The 12,277-nt window shown below is 40.0% G+C and overlaps 1 protein-coding gene across 4 annotated transcripts in view; it reads left to right on the forward strand.

Annotated features, from left to right (window-relative positions):
- LOC124177288 (frizzled-2) overlaps window positions 1-12,277 on the forward strand; it is a 110,014-nt gene that overhangs the window by 70,642 nt on the left and 27,095 nt on the right. The window contains exon 1 of one of the 4 annotated variants that reach the window (XM_046559480.1): window positions 3,846-4,330. The exons of the other annotated variants lie outside the window; for them this stretch is intronic. The gene's annotated coding sequence lies outside the window, so the exon portion shown is untranslated. Of the gene's footprint in view, window positions 1-3,845; window positions 4,331-12,277 lie in introns of those variants that run through there. 4 annotated transcript variants of the gene reach the window in all.

The raw sequence follows: 12,277 nt of genomic DNA on the forward strand, positions 1-12,277 counted from the left end.
GCGTCGTCGCCCTGCACAGTGTCGGTGTTGCGGGGACATTTCAGGACTGCCTTTTGTGGCCCAGGGTGGCACTCCCCGGGGTCTTGGGCTCGTTGGGTCTGCCCTCCAGCCCTCTGGATGCCCTGAATGTCAACCGTGACCCAACAATAGAGAGACTCGGATGAGGGGCTCGGCTTTGCAGCCCCTCTTCCCTCACTCCTCGACCAGTTTCCGCATTAGCTACTACAACGTGTATAATACAGTATTCAATTTACTTTCCGTTCATGGTATCCGTTGTGGAGAAATAATTTTTGTCAAATATATTACATCGCAGTGTTTTCACTGTGTTGAAATTCTTTGCTTTAGAAATTAATACGCGTTTAAAATCGATCTTGCATTTCGTACACGTTCATCGTCCATTACGAACCTCTGAATGAGGTGTTTGGAGTCTCGCTAGGCTCTTTGAAACCCGTATAAGTCCCGTGAAAATTCATCTTGAGGATCCTTCGAATTTGTGGAAAACCCATGAAATCCAATTTGTGACTTCAGAAAGTCTCGTGAAATCGCCTTTAACTTGTCTATGTGACTGAGGTGCAACAGCCTTTCCAGTTGATCAGTTGGGCAGAAGTTGAAGGTGTCGCAGAATCAACTCTTCCAAAAAATGGTTTCCGGATGTTTTCGTCGCACCTTTAGTTCCAACCTTCCAAAGTTGCAATTCCGACCCCACAAATTGTTTCACCGTGTATTTCCGGGTCGTTACTCGGCAGGTTCCACCACCAGTAGATGCGTTACATTAACAACCCAGAACTTGACTTGCTACGGTACCGCAAACAATGCGTGGCTTCTCTCCCTCACAGCTCGGAGTCACTATACTATACGGTCGTTGAGAGAGTGTGGAATTATTATACTGTACATAATTTTCGTACAGACTGCACCTAACGCAATGTATAAAATACTCACTGCAGGTAGACGCCGCACGCCAGCTGCACTGTACCGATAACCAACTCTCGGAGTCTCGAAACTTTGCCAATTAATCTCTGGATCTATCCAATCTCCGGCCGAGTTTTCGCATGTAGACGTACGTCAAAAAGCTTGTATGAGAAATAAAAAAAAAAAAAAAAAAAAAAACGACAAAGAAAAAGGGAAACGAATGAGGGAAAAAATGTAAAACCGTCGAGAACCAGCTTACAGACAATTTATTTCATCTCGCCAGGCGTTCGGTATCGTAATTGGTAATCCCGATGTGTTTCATTATGGGAAAAATGAAACTTCAAACTTATCAACAAATGTATTTCTATGTTCGAGATGGTTATTTTGAACAACTCGCAACTTGGTCAACTTCAGCTTCACTCGTTAATTACGAACAGGACTGAATCAAAAGATAGGAGAACAGAAAAAACAGTTATTTGCACAATGATAAGTGAACACGAATGAAATAACATCACTATGTGTTAGAAATGAATTTTGACTGTGAACAAATTTAAGGAGCACAGAGCTAACATAAATATCGACAATTTTATAAAAGGTTTCATAGTTGGAAGTGCATGTATGATTAAGATCTCGTGTTTTTGATCCGATTTTAATATTTCCTGCCTTCGCTTTATCAACCATGGAGATTAATCTTTTCATACATTTTTGTTGAAACGCATTTTTTTTTTTGACGTTTGGTCAGTGTGACTTGTGGCTACCAATTAGTATACAAATTGAGATTCGACGACGCGTCGTCGGTCGGGCTTCGGAGTTTTCTGGCCATTCGTGATCAAAGCGATGGTTGAAAACTGTCGACTTTCCGGAACGTCCGAAACGGCTCTGCGGTATATCGCCAAGAAGGGTGCCAAGTCCAAGGGTGGACCTCACATGACGAGGCATGCATGACAATGGGTTGCGTATCTACCAAACTCCTCGTCCGCAATCCTGCAGCTCCGGGTGATGTATAGCCGAGTCCTATTTGCGGGACTCTAAAGTGGAAACAATTCCATCAGGAGACAGCTTCGTCGGTCAGACCAGGCCGACTACCTAACCAGAGATCAAGTCATCTGGCTTCGGGTCACCAGGAAAACTACCCCCTGGCGCGAGGGCCCAAATATTTGTCCGATGGCTCGGAGGATAGTCGAGGAGGAGGCTGGTCGAGGGTTGGATGTTTTTTGTCCCTCTCGAGGCGGGCGCAGGGTGAAAGAAACGGTCTGTAACTGCCGCCCGGCCTGCAGGTTTCGATTAGAAATTTGTTTATTTGGTGTCTCGAGTGTGCTGCATGTACGAGGGCCGCCTTTTATTCTATTTCGTTTTATGTTTTCTCGTATTTTTTTTTTCTATCTATCTGTCTATCTCTCCATTTCTCTTTCTCGTTTTAACAGTGAGTCGGATTTTTTTCTCGTTTGTTCAACCCGGAGAGACAAAAAGTATCGAAGAATAGTCTAAAGTAAAAATCTTCCCGCCAACGCCATGTAGATATGTAATGCGGGGGGCCTTGTGCTGTAAGGAGGCCTGTTTAGTGTTTATCATCTGCGTGATTTAAGAAAGCCGCTTCGGCTGACCCGAAAGGCTGAAAGGATAATGACTCGTATTTGCGTTTGGTGAAAGTGTCCAACTTATACGATTTCAACAATTCCATCGAAGATGAATATAGTTTAGAAGCACTTATTACGTACTTGGCGTACAATCTTTTGATTCGCAAATCGCGGGTTGTTTTTTTTTTTTATTTTGTTTTTTAAAGCCTCGGGTACACGTACAGCCGTTCCTAATTCGGCAAACCAATAACTTTCACATCTATCTTGGAACACAATTTTAATTTACGCACACAGTCAAAATGATTCGATGTTTTTTTTTCTTCCGTTTTTTCACTTTTGTCTCGACCAGCGTTAACGTTTGTAACCTTTGAAACTAGAGTGAAAACCTTGCATCAAAAAAATAAGCGATTACGTGTGTAGGTAGTAATTATTTGGATTTGATGTTCAAAGAATTTAATCAAATTTCAAAATATTGCAGAAGATTTCAGCATCGTGAATTTCTGTTTTTTTTCCATCTTTCTCATTCAGATCTCCTTAATATTGAGAAAAAAATACATTTAGAAAATATTTCAAAGATTTCAAACAAATATTTATAAGAATACTGCACTCCGGTCGATAAACGATAGGTTGACTAAAACGAGTTGTAGCGTCAATAAATAGGTCGTCGGTCTTGCAGAGTACGGGCTTACGTACCCAATAAGTATGTATGAAATTAATTGGTTTCAAAATTGAGGCACGAAAGCGTACATAATACACAAACACACCTGCGGAGTCAATGCTACCTACGATGTGAGTGTACAGTACTGTGGCTATGAAAAGTTTTATTTTCGTTCGAGAAACAAAATAAAAAATAAATAAAAAACAACATGGCTGAGTGATGAGAAATCAAAAGGAGAGGGTAAAAATGAAACGATGAAGAAAAAAAATACCCACACAAACACACACACACACAGACACACAAGCCGAGAAAAGTAAGAAAACTAAAAACGAGAAAACAGCGGCGCCGCTTCTGCATTACTATAACCGTGCAGGGAAAAGCATATATGGTGGATGGAAAGAAGGAGGGTAGAAGTACATACATGACGTGCAGGTAGGCTTGCCGAGAGGGAGAGAGAGAGAGAGAGAGTGAGAGGGAGGGGGATAGACGATGGCAGACTGAATACGGAATTACAAATTAAAATGACGGCTGTCTTGTTATCTCGACGCTGGCGACTGGCGTGCACGACGCCCCGTGACGTCACGGGCGTACGGCGAGCGTCGCTCCGTCGCGCGGGCGTCTCTCCCACTCTCTCTCCTCTCCTAGCAGGCCGGTCGATCCGTGGCCGTGGTTCGGCACCGGAGACGGCTGGCTGGAGGCTTCAGTGCGTGCGCGACCGTAAGAGAGGCAGCAGCAGCGGTGGCGTCGTTCGGTTGTTTCGCGGTTGTTTGAGAAGTGTGTTTTTCGGAACCCGAGGCTGCGCGGCGCGGCGCGAACTAGCGGCGCACGGGACGGATAATCAAAATATTTAAACTCGCGGGGAAGCCCCTGACTCACCGTGGATTTCGGATAAGGGAGTGAGAGGGAGAGAGAGAGGAGAAGACGCATTTATGAACCTGATTTAGTGCCTGTGTACGTTTAAAATCTCCCGCCGCCCGCGGTGCGGGTTCTAAAAAGCATCCCGGCAAGTTTTAAAACTCAACCCCACATAACCCTGTTTATTATTCTATTTTGATAAACGTGCGTGATAATGGATTAATTTTCTTCAACAACACAAAACCTGTTTAAACAACCCCGCAATTTACACTCTGTGCTTAGCGTACGCCAGTGCTCACCTACGGCACCGGCAACCACACGATAAATTAAGGTGAGATTCTTTGACAATTCTCAATTATTTTAATATTACGAATATTACAACGTCGCGCAACACGTCAAGGGTTTTTATACGACAACTGTATCCTCTAATCGCCGTGCGTTCTGTCCATTTTTTTTTTTTTTGTTCTCTTGTTTTCACCCGTTTTTCTGAATTTCAAACTCTTACGCCGTTTCGATTTTCGTTCGAAATTCAAATCAACCGCCGAATTTGAACCACAACCGCCGCACGTGATAGCTTCGATCATTCATCCTTCAGCTCTCGTGTGACAAACGCGAAGGCTCTCCACTCCGGTGTCAGGTCATCAATCTTGGTCAAACTACATTACACTTTCTTCTCATATCGAGAATTACACGCCACGCTCTTAATTCTATCCCACTCGCCATGGAATACAAAAATTATATAGTAGAATTTTTTTCATGAACTTTTTACAAATTTCTTCCTCGAATTTAATCGTTATTCGACGAAATTGGATGATTGTTTTTTCATTCCTCGGATTCTCGTACATGTACAATATATTCCTCAATCAATCACAGTTTGAACAAACGGTTTAATTTTTTATTATTTAATTGAAATCGCTTTATTGTACAGATTTTAGGTTAAAAAATTAAAATCATTCCCTTATTTTCGCGGTTATAATAACGACGAGGACGAGACGAGCAGCAATTAAGTTCCACCTTTTCTGCCGGTCGATACTTTTTAACCACAATGTCGTGCAAGAACGAAGACTGATTTACGACGTAATAATTTACATATAATCAGGCCTCGTATCCTGACTCTGTTACTTGTTAATTACATGAAATTGGTGCAAAAAATGCACCCTTACCTTTAATCATACTCATCATCGGTACAAGCCGACAAAAATTTTCTATCGACGTTCTTAAAACTGTCTAAAAGTGCTCGAGTTTCAATTTCACACAGCGCAATTCCCGCGTTTCAAAAAACCGTTCCTAATATGCGTATTTTCATAAAGAATTTCGCTAATTTGACGATCAGTGATTATACTTGAACGTAATGTGGAAACTATTCACGGCAGATAAGATTCGAATTCGTAACTGGAACTCATCTCAATGAGCGATGATAAAAAGAACGATGACACCCGTAGCTATTATCGATCATTGTGAATTACACGAGATTGATCGCATCGAGCCGGGTGGTCTTGATCATATTTTATAAATATCTTTACCGATACGACGAAATCTGCGAAATTATCGGACCACAGTCTCAACACTTCGCGTGATTGATTTCCGGCGACCTTGCAGCAGCGATTGCAATGCGAGGACCCCTTTCCGTTCTAATTTCAACGCTCATCGCTCCAGATATAACGACTCATTTGTGCGATCGATGTACGCATATTCTTTTCTCAGCGTCGCAGAATGCTGACAAATATGTTTGATAATATGTGAAGAAAACCCGTCTTATAGAACGTCGACAAAAATTGAATAGATCTAAGTATATAAAAGTCAAAATATAGATGAATCGGTATAATCTTAAGATATCCAAATTTTGAAATGTCGTATAGACTAGTTTTTTCTCCCGTCTTTCAAAGTTCGGCATTGCGTTGTAACCTGAATATAAAATAGTTAGGCAAAGGTCCGGTGGACAAGTTAGACAAACATGTTTACGAGATGTCCTCTCTAAACAACAAACATTCTATGGCCGACGGCGTCGGTTCGTAAAGATAGGCTCACCGTGAAGAAATGTAAAAGTCTATCATTCGTTAATAGACACAATTCGGTGTAACACGGACTCCTGTGGTTACTTTATTCGAAGCAGACGGTCGAGAAGTGTGCCAAAATTTATCGCGACGATTCTTCTATCTTCCGATCCTTCTACGTTTTTAATATTCACCCGAAAACTCGACACTACATGACAATCGGCATGACACGAAGTATGCGAAATGTGAGAACGGCACCGGGCGCGTCTTTTTGCGATTCTCGGGTGATCTTACATCCCGCGAAGATGAAAATAAAAACGGACCGCAATATCTATCACGTACAGCTTACACACGTAAATAACCGTATCGTGCCAGCTGACGAGTCAGCAGCCTAAATTTAAGATTCCAGACACGCTCAGGTTGTATTCGTCGATAACACCGCCAATCGGTGATGCCTGATGGTGTGTTTGTTTGTTCGTTAATTGTCAAAGATATACTGCCTCTCGATTATTCCCTCCCCCCTCCCCCTTCTCGCCTTTCCGCATGCCGCTTTATATTCTCAATGCCCAACGCCTCTCGCTGTTACGCTTGCGAAACAAAATTAACATACAGCTTATAACATGTGGTCTTTTCTACGGTCACGCACACGTCACGGCATTATGCTATACGTACAAGCTTATTTATTTTCAGGCGAAGAAAATGTCTCGCATCGTTTATGGACATAAATAAACCGTTTTATCACTTGGTATAGCGAAATTTTTTATGCGCGCGGGCGTGATTCGCAGAAATTGTTACGCCGAAAAGAAACGTGATTGAAGTTAGCAACGTTGACCCGACGAAACATTGGAGGGAAAAATTACTAATTTCAAGTTTATAGTGACTTTGAAGTTGTTCAGTTTTTCAAATAACCATAAGTTTTGACTTATCGTGATTCGCTGAATCTCAGGCATTCCTGCAATTGTGAAACAAAGATTTTTCGAAACGTTAATCGTTGCAATAACTTTACCAAATTCAGCATCATGAAAAAAACTTCACTTCGGACCGTTCGAATTTTCTGGAATTCGGTACAAAACCCAAATCCGTGAAAGTTGTAAAACAATGAATTTCTTTCCGATGTTTCGTGACGTTGACGTTACTTGCTTCAACCTCGTGAAAAGGAAAGGATTAATAAAATATGATCGCACGATCACGGAGATGATACAGAGAAACTGGACTTTGCACACGTTGTCAGACTTCTGTTTTTTTTTTTAGTTTCGATTTATTGAACGCAGTCATGAATATCGAGTGGCTGACTATATTAATATTATTATGAAATGGAACGACGGTGTGCAATTTTGTGTTAAACTAGAAGTGATTTATTGAAATCATACGACTTAAGAATAACACTTGAAGCGAATTCAGGTCACCCTAATAGACATTTTCACTACACGAATTTCAATGACTTGTTATAAGATACGTGATGTGATTTAAAATCGCTTCTTTTATTTATTCGGGCACTTGACGCGCCTTGAAAAAAAAAAACTCGCTGATACGGTTTCAAGTTATTTTAAGGTATGACATAGGTATTACGACTATCCGCAACTTCAAGTTATACGACTTGAGGAATTAAAATCAATACAAATTTATTAAACAAACCAATTCGAACATGTTCAAGTCAAACCTATGAACATTATCCCATGCGCATTAATGTTTAGCGGAGTCGATTAAACGAATTCAAATCACTTCCTCACACGATTACGTACAAGTAATAGGTATATGATTCAATTCTGAATTGAAACGACTGTCATATGTACGTTGAATCAAACCACTCCAGAGACGTCGTATAACTTGAAGTTACTTTTTCTGAAAGAGAGTTGCCAATCGTCGAATTGAATGACACTATTATTATTGGAGTACAGGGTATTTTTATTGCGTAGAGTTGATTTGATGATTAATAACGAGGCTGAAGTTAGTAACGTTACTGTAACGACGCATACGTTTGTTAAAAATCGTTACTTCGAACCTTCAACAATGTCTGAAACTCAGTGAACCGTGACAAATAAAATGTACCTACTCTTATTTTGCAAAGCCAATACCTTGAAAGTCGTTCTAAATTTTTCCCGAATTCGTGGTTACGTGAACGTTACTAACTTCAGCCTCACGATTAGTACAACTTGAAGTGGTACCCGACTTCGAACTATCATTCCTTCGACAATATCGATGAACCTGATTCACCAAATGTTCTAAAATCAATTCCATCAACTTCTTTGACAAGGTTGACACCATTTGTCTTAACAACAACGAACATGTCTTGAAAAGAGAGAGAAAGAGCGCCGATAATAATCGAATTGAATTACACCATCGTAATCAGAGTACACGGTACGCTTATTGCGATATTTCCTGCAGCCATTTCAGACAGACAGACCAGTAGTCCAGTAGAGATAGACATTCAAATGGAAGTAATTAGGCGGAGCGATTTTTTTTTTTTTTTTTTAAACTTTTGGGGGGGTGGTGGTGGTTGGAAGTAATTTACAACTTTAGAGCAAAAATTAACGAGTTATTTCAGAAAAACGAAAAACTTGATCTTAAATCAAGACGGCGGCGAACGCAATTGCGGGATTTTCCCGAAAATCGAGATTTAGATTTCCAACCACCCCTAAATTAAAAAAAAAAAAATCTGGACTATGAGACGAGGACTTGATCTCGCGGTTATAAATTCCTCGAGGTCCGCGTATCGGGTGTTGTTTACAACGCGGTTACGCACGTAGTTGCATGCGTAGAGCTCTGCGTGTGCCCAGAAGTTTGATTCACTAGGGCCGAAGGGCAGGGGGCAAACCCGGACGCACGTATTTGGCGTAAATAAGCAATTTGTATGGTCGGATTAGGAGAGCCATCGTCGCCGACGCCTGCCGAATGGGGGGATATATCACCGGACCCCGTTTATGCCGCGAGGATGATGCGAGGAGGCGTGAATTACTTACTCACCGTGTGTGTAAGACCGGGACTGCAGTCGTTAATTGAGGGTCTATTTCCGAGTGGCATACCCGTTGTTTATAAATTACCCGCCTGAATAGTACGTCCGAAGGAAAGGCAGGAGATGAAAGAGACGACTGTCACTTCATTTTAATCCCCTTTCGTTCGCACATTTTTCAATTTTTAACACTCAGACCGGAATTTTGTTACTCGGGGAATTTTCGGCTCCAAACAAAACTGTCAAAATTCAACGACAATGGCCGAAACTTATTGTTACTCCACGGTTTTTGGGGTTTTACGAAGTAACAAAGATCATTCGAAGTTGTAGGAATCTGCGCTGAATTGAATTCTACGAATTTACTTTTGCGATTTCGTATAATTCGTGCCAATTCTGTATTTCTGCATCGAATGAAAATTTTTTGTAGCGCTTTTGGTTGAAACTGCGTAAGGAATGAGACTGTTGAACCCTTTTTTGCGTTTGAAATACGTGGACTTCGATATTTGGCAAAAACACGAAGGAAAATTCCACCGTTTCCGAAATTTTAGGCTCCATTCATCTTCGATCGTTGTTTATTCAAGATTCGAGTTACGCAACTTTTGACGAGCTGCGATGATCTCGGCTGATACCATCGTAGAAGAATCTTTGATCGACAATTTTCAATCAATCAACTAACTTTTTTCTCTCTTTCTCTTTATCTATCTCTGTTTCTAGGGCTTCTCATTTTAAATTCTATACACGCGTTACTTAGTTTGTTTTTATTCTTTTGTACATACATACATCCTCAGGTATATTTATTTTTCGTTATTTATTGTTCGGTACATATGCTTATGTACATGCAACTGTGTGTACAAGTTACAATGTATCGTGATACATATTTGAAAACTCTGCTGGTACAGGACGACGAAACGATTGCCAATATACGACGAAACAAAAGAGAAAAGAAAAGACAGTTTTTAATTGAATCGAAACTGTGTCACTGATTAGAGTGGAAAAAAATTCGATACTGAGATATAAATAAACGTCTATACACTAAAAATGCATTTTTATTATCAATTATAAAGCAATTTCAAGGAAACATCGATTTCAATGAACAAAAATACTCGAGCAATTGTCGAAAATTAATAATTTTCCTAATTTTCATTACACGGCTGACGACGAGAAACGTTTTTATTAGTGTACAAATTCACGTTTACACGACTACGAACACTTCACAAAATCAACAATTTTCATTCACGCGTTGGAAAATTAAATAATCCGTCCGAATGCGAGCAAAAGTTGAAAAACTGTTCCAACCGCGGACTTTTCACACCAAAGAAAAGGAATGAATGAATAAATAAAAGTCTAACGAACATCATCTAGACATCTTTGATTCATTGTCATAGCAACATCCATCACGCGTTATCTTATCGGGTGTAAAACCAACACCGAAGGAATAGGCATACCTATGCCAGCCAGCATCGTGTGTATCATCACGTTAACTCGCACCAACACGTGGCGACTAATCAACAACCGTGCCTGCAGGCTACTGATCGCTTTATCTCTCCGGCTCTTCTAACCCTTTTAAAGCAATAAAATTTGAACTTCGTTCATAATTCTCATTACCTATATCAATTTATACACATATATATATATATAGAATATAAATAGTATATACTATTTGGAGTAATAAAGTTTGGAGTAATAAAATATTTGTTTTTTTTTGTTCCATCTCACGAACTATTCGTTTCGAAAAACAAAAATGTTCGTGAAAATTGTAGATATTTGAATAAAGAATATTTTAGTTGAAAGAAAAATGCATGGTTACATTTAAAAAAACTGGTCCATCCTCCACAGCATCGCCAACTGTGACGCTGGACCAAAAAAACAAAAAAAAAAAATTTTCGTGTGTCCCCCTTTGAACCGAACAACTTTTGTAGGACACATTTTCCAATTGAAACGTTAATTCGGCTGAAAACGTGATGCGTATTTTAAATTGGGACACCCGGTATATCCACATGTGTTACATGTAATGTTACGCCGCGTGTATTTCACAATACAAAATGCACTGATTCTGTGGAAAAATAGCGTCGCCATAGTTTTTTTCACTTTTTTTTAGTACCGTCGAACAGAAAAAAGAAATTCATTTATAGGTTTGGTATTTTTCCATGTACCGGGACGATATGTTGAAACTTGAAAATCAACCGCGCATGCGCGAGTTTTATCGGCTGTTCGTGCAGGCTGGCCATCCCGAGTTTTCAGCTGTCAAACTGTTTCAGCCCGCGATGTAGTTGATACGAATTTTCGAGGTTAGAATCTCAAATAATTGAGATAGCTGCTCGGAAAGGCTTGGGAAGCATTTTTTTATTGGGTCGGAAAGTTGATTCTTCAAAGAACGATCGGAAGTTAATGCTTATGCTCTTTGAAAATTCAAACGTACACATTTTGCGTACGTTGGCAATTTACATTAAAATTTGTTTCCTATGTATTGTCAGTGTGATGATTAATCCAAGTTCTAAAATTGATGTAGGTACTAGTTCTGTTTCTGTTTTTCAAATTTCTCATAAATTAAGGTAATGTATAAATTCGAATCGCTGCAAAATATTTTCTAAAATCTCGAATCAAATGAACCAAATTTTCCTTATTGTATTAAACAATTATATATATAATATATACACAAACACACACACACACGCACACGATCTCAACAAAATGCCAGTTGCTACGAAAAATTGATCAAAATCATTGCACATTCCAAACGAAATTCCATTTCGTTAGATCGTTCAACATATTACGTAACGTAAATCTCGCAAGCCGCATGTACGACACAGTAAAATCGTTCGATAAAAATACATGCATACATTTGTAACATCAAAGTAAACGATGATGTTTCTGGGTGCGGTTAATTCAGCTTACGAACGACATTACAATGCAAATAAGTGTCGTAATAGGTGTAACTGCAAATTTATACGCTCAGCTGATGTAACGAGCAGCGAAGATCTTGTCACATTTATACCGCGGTGTTTTTAAAACTCGCGTTCGCATTCTTCTCGTGTTTAATTAAATACATACCCCACTCTCGTTTAGTTTCCTTTCCTTTATTTCTCCCCCCATTTTCCAGCCAACTATCTGCAATTTACGCATACCGTATGTCACTGACTCAATAATCGTAAAAAACAATGCTATCATTGTTATTGCAACGAACGCGTCGTTTCTCCTCGTTGTTGGAGTGATAAAACTGCTCAATTGGGTCAAAGAAATTGCTAATTATTGTTATTATGGGATTTGCGGGGGAGGAAGTAACGCAGATGGAAAGAGAAAGGGGGGAGAGAGAGGAGTGGAGAGGAGAGACGTC

This window comes from Neodiprion fabricii, chromosome 3 (assembly GCF_021155785.1).
Source record: "Neodiprion fabricii isolate iyNeoFabr1 chromosome 3, iyNeoFabr1.1, whole genome shotgun sequence".
In the NCBI taxonomy this organism is placed as follows: Eukaryota; Metazoa; Arthropoda; class Insecta; order Hymenoptera; family Diprionidae; genus Neodiprion; species Neodiprion fabricii.